Source organism: Tupaia chinensis, unplaced genomic scaffold (assembly GCF_000334495.1).
Source record: "Tupaia chinensis unplaced genomic scaffold, TupChi_1.0 Scaffold150175_2, whole genome shotgun sequence".
Classification (NCBI taxonomy): domain Eukaryota; kingdom Metazoa; phylum Chordata; class Mammalia; order Scandentia; family Tupaiidae; genus Tupaia; species Tupaia belangeri.
In genome coordinates this window covers 133,509-138,901 of record NW_006210014.1, presented here as the reverse complement: position 1 = coordinate 138,901, position 5,393 = coordinate 133,509, and the positions used below count along the sequence as shown (strand labels likewise).

General features: G+C 44.2%; 1 pseudogene; it reads right to left on the bottom strand.

The window, feature by feature from the left end:
- Positions 1 to 1,507, bottom strand: part of LOC102486228 (small nuclear ribonucleoprotein-associated protein N-like) — a 19,874-nt pseudogene extending 18,367 nt beyond the window's left edge.
- Between the last annotated feature and the right edge of the window lie 3,886 nt (positions 1,508 to 5,393).

The following is a 5,393-nucleotide window of genomic DNA, read 5'->3' as shown; positions in this document are numbered from 1 at the left end:
AGGGCAAAAAAAAAAAAAAAAAAAAAAAAAAAAAAAAAAACAAAAAAAAAAAAAAAAAAAAAAAAAAGGCTCACAAACACTCTACATAATTTTACAAGACAAACTGCAAGGAAAAAAGTGACTGAGTTGGATCAGTAGTATCCTGTGTCTTAGTGGATGCATTCCTCGGGGAGGTGGACCTCTGGTCCCTGGTTGGGGAGGTCTCATTCCTCAAGGGGCCATGCCCATCAGCATACCTCAGCAGGCAGAAGCCCAACTGGTGGACCCATGGATGGTCTCATACCAAATGCAGGAACCATCATGACTGGAGGTGGGGTTGCTCTGCCTACAGGTGGGGGTGGAGTCACCTGTCCTGGGGGGTACTGTGTTGGGGCTCCAGCAATGCTGGCAGTGGTAGCAACAGCAGCTGCTACAGTGTCTCTGCCCTGTGGAGTTGTTACCTGCTGGGATGGGCCCCCGACTCCTCCTCGGAGGAGGCCTGTTAATCCAGCAGGAGTCTGAGGAATTGGTACACCCGCTGAGACTCCTCTGCCAGCTGCTCTGCCAACCACAGGGCCTGCAGCTCCAGCAAGGGGTACTGGAGCAATGCCAGTAACTTTGGGAGGTGGCCCTTCCACAGTCAGGGATACCAAGTTCTCCCCACACAGCACCAGACCCAAACCTGCTTTTCTTCACACTCTGGCTGCTTCGCATTCTTTAGCTTCATCTTCCTGAACTCATCGCAATGACAAAGGATCAAATTTATGCTTGTCAAAAGCTTTAGAGGTGCCAAGGAAGATTCGCCATCTTGCAGGATACAGCTCATTATATAGCCAGTGAGCTGTTTGCTGTTTCACCAATTCCAATATCCATGGTAAAATTTCAGGATCCTTAAGACCTAGAGGAAGGCTACAGATAAAGGTATGATGCAGATCCTTCTAGAAATAATGCAAGCAGGGCAGTAGTTTCAGCAGATGGAGGCTCAATATTTGTTTTTGTTTTTGAGAGATTTTTGCTATAGGGCACATGCGCTCGCCAGAAAGACAGAGAAAGACAGAGAGACAGAAAGACAGAAAGCGAGAAAGCACCCCCTGGGGGGATGGCCATGCCACAATCTTTTCTCCTCCATTCTCCTCTTGGGATCTTGGGCACGCACGCACATGCACCTGGCATGAGTTTAAGCCACCAGGTCCGAGACTTGGACTGTGGCCAACTACATGGGAGTCCAGCAACATAGCCATTATGCTAGCTGCTGGTCCCGAGGCTCAGTGTTTTAATACTGCTTTAACCACCTCTTGGTGAGTCAGCTAAGAATGCCTGTTTTAGTTCTGCCTGGAAATCTACAACAGGTACTTGCAGCTGCTGAGAATATTTTGGGTACAACTGACACTCTTGATTGCTCAGTGAGGCTGTCCTTCTGCGTTTGACCTGGACTTCCACTTCTGGCTTGTGTGGTCAGTAGTGCATCTCGGGTAAGCGATCCCATGCTCGCTCGTGCCATCATCGCTGGTTTCTCAGGCCAGGGCATCGGGCATCTCTGCAGCCACTCCACTGTCTCGCACTGTTTTCACTGTGTCTCCCTGGCAAGCTCACCTATGGCAAAAACCTTAAAAAAAATGATAAAATGATTTTCATCAAAATGAAATACTTCTGACTTTGAAAACAGTTACGTGGGCCGGCACCATGGTGAAATGGTAAAGGCCACTCAAGAAAAGCTGGGTCCCAAATGATGACCATGACTTGAATTTCCAGCACAGCCAGCCTGAAACACACCAGGCACAAGTGAGAGTGTCCAAGAGCCCATAAGCAGAAGGACTGGAGGAGGGGGATCGTCGCGTGAGGAGACCCTGTAGAGGGTTCTCATCTCTCTTTCTCATGTGTACATGCATGTGCTCTATTATGATTAAAAAAACCCAAAAAGCAAAAAACATGCCATGATGAAAGTGAAGGAAGTCATGGATTGGGAGGATATTCACAATACATGTATCTAACAACACTCATGTGTGCGGTATCCACCACAACTCTTATTCAACAATACCAAGATAAGCAATCTCCAAAAATGGGCCAAAGTTTTGAAGACACTTCACTGAAGTGCCTAATGAGCACATGACTAATGCTTAACACTATTAGTCACCAGAGAAATGCAACGTTAAACCATAATGAGACATCCCCATCTGTCCACCAGAATCCTAATAAACAATACAGAAAGAAACAAAACCGACAACGCTCAATGTTGACAAGAATGTGGAACAACTGGAATACTCATATGTTCTGATGGGAATGTAAAATGTTATAATCATTTTGGAAAACAGTTTGGCTTTTCTTTTTTTTAAATAAAGTTAATTATACACTTGCCATATGACTCAGCCACTCCACTCTTGGGTAGGTCTCCTTAGAAAAATGAAAACATTTGCTTACACAAAGGCTTTTATGTGTGTGACTCTTCATTAAAAAGACTTGTACATGACTGACAGATTTATATAATGACACCCAAAGCTCAAAAACAACCCACATAGGTATCAGGATAAACAAATTCTAACATATTAATGGAATACAATACTACTTGCTAATAAAAAGGAACAAATTACTAATACATGCATCAACATTTGTGGAACTAAAAAACATTGTGCCGAATTAAGAGGTTTACTTGGGCCAACAGATGGCATAGCAGTTAAGGTAATAGATTTCAAATGTCTGACTTTGCAGTTCGAGACTGGCAGCTTGAAAATCATGCCAGGCTGGGACCAGCAGTTGGTATAATGGCTATGTCACTGGACTCCCATGTAGTCGACCGTGGTTTGAGTCCCGGACCCGGTGGCTTAAACTCATGCCGGGTGCATGTGAGTACATGTCCAAGATCCCAAGAGGAGAATGGAGAAGGGATTGTGGCCCCAGGGGGTGATTTTTAGCTTTCTGTCTCTCTGTGTCTCTTTCTGGCAAGCACACATGCCCTAAAAACCCTCAAAAAAAAAAAAAAAAAAAAAAAAAAAGAAAAGAAAATCATGCCAGGCACATGTGTGTGCCCAAAAATTCTGAGAGAATGGAGGAGAAAAAATTGCAGCATGACCATACCTCCTGGGAGGTAATTTTTCACTTTTCTTCTCTCTGTGTCACTCTCTGTTTCTCTCAGGTGAGCACACACACACCCTGTGGCAAAATACTCAAAAAAATGAGAGAGGTTTCCTCAAAAAATATATTCTACACAACTGTTTTTATATAAAAATGTAGAAAATGCAAATCTAACATAGAGTGACAGAAAGCAGGTCAGTGGTTGCCTGAGGCTAGATAATGAGGACTGACTAGGAAAGATCAAAGTGAACTGCTAGGATGATGGACACATTCTAACTCTTGATTGTGTTGGTTATGTGGGACCCAGACCCGGCAGCTTGCTTTCTCACTTTCCCTCTCTGTTTCTCTGTGGTGAGTGTGCATGCCCTGTATAAAATAAAAATAATAATAATGAGGGGACTGGCAGGTGGCGTGGTGGTTAGGGGCACTGGACTCCAACAGGGCCCACTACAGTTCAAGTCCTGAACTTGGCAGTTTGCTTTCTCACCTTCTCTCTCTGTCCCTCCTCTATGGTCAAACTAAAGTAAATAAAGTTAGAGAAAATAATTATTTTTAAAAATGAATAAAATGTTCTTTTAAAAATGTTTTTCCTTTATTTATGATGGAGTGCATGTTTGTGCAGGGGAGAGAGAGAGAGAGAGAGAGAGAGAGAGGGAGGGAGAAGAGTACCCCTCTGTGGTTTGGTCACACTGATCTTCCTCCAGTCCACCAAACCATGGACACTTAGGCACCTGCTTATATGCTTCATATGTTTCAGACTGACCAGCTGGCTGGGGATTTGAGCTTCTCTTGAGAAGGCATTACCTCTCTGCCATGGAGCTGGCCCCACCACTATTCTGTGCTGTGTGCAGAATGCTATGTTACCCCTTGCCATTTATTCCTTTGTGGCCCTTACAAGGACTACACAATAGCATTTCAGAAGCTTTGGGAATGGAGGGCAGTGGCTGTGGCAGTGCCTAGGGTTATAGAAACTGGTTATCAAAAGAAAGAAAGAAGAAAGAAAGAGAAAGAAAGAAGAAAGAAAGAAGAGAAAGAAAGAAACTGGTTATCTAGGGACCAGCCACTGGCATAATGGTTATGCCGGTGGACTCACATGTAGTTGACCATGGTTCAAGTCCCAGACTGGGATTGCAGCATGGCCACATCCCCTGGGAGGTGATTTTTCACTTTATGTCTGTCTCTGTCTCTATCTTTCTGGTGAGCGCATGTGCCCTACAGCAAAAACCTCTCAAAAACCAAAAAGAATTAGAAATCGACTTTTAAATACAAAGGAAAGGGAGCAAAAAATAATTTGAAAAGCACACAAGAAGTTGAGAAAGTTGAAAGTCATTTTGTTGTTTCTTTTTGGAAAGTTTGTCCTGATTCGCATTTCCTTTCCAGTCTTATATTGTACTTTTTGCTCAAATACCCAGCACTCTGAAACTGCACATAAAATACAGACTATGTCTAAGAAAGTTTTTGTCTCCTTAAAGACTGCTGTCATTAACATTTCATGCTGTTTAACAGGTTGAGTATGTGCAGAAAAAATCTAATTCTCAAGACTGGATAAAGTTAAGAGGTTCTTTTCAATGTCAAGAAGCTTTGATTAACCTCCAAGTGGCCAAGTGATAATTGAAGTGACTCTCATTGGAAACTCAATTCCAGACATCATTCTCTAATATCCTTGTGTGTGTTTTCCTAGAGTGAGTGTGCGCTCGCTGGAAAGACAGTTGAGAAATCACCCCCCAGGGAGGATAGCCACACCACAATCCTTTCTCCTGGAATCTTGGGTACTTACGCACTGCCACCCAGCGTGAGTTTAAGCCACCAGGTCTCGTACTCGAACCATGGTTTACTACGTGGGAGTCCAGCAACATAGCCATTACGCCTTCTGCTGCCCCCAATATCCTTTGTTTTCTTTTTTTTTTGGAGAGATTTTTGCTAGAGGGCGCGTGCGCTCACCAGACAGAGAGAGACATAGAGACAGAAAGCGAGAAATCACCCCCCCAGGGGGGATGGTCACGCCGCAATCCCTTCTCCTCCATTCTCCTCTTGGGATCTTGGGCACGCACGCACATGCGCCCATTGTGAGTTTTAAGCCACCAGGTCTTGGAAGCGAACCGCGGTGGACCACGTGGGAGTCCAGCAACATAGCCATTACGCTAACTGCTGGTTCCCAATATCCTTTGTTTTCTAATAACATGAATCCATGTTTTGTTCAGCAAATGTGCCTGGAGAATATGGAAACCAAAGATTTCCATTGTGATCGATCTTCTGAAGACTGATGCCCAGCAGCAGCCTGTTTCTTGTGTTACCTGTTTCAGTGAATGCAGTGATGGTGTTGGGACAACTGGTTACCCTCACCC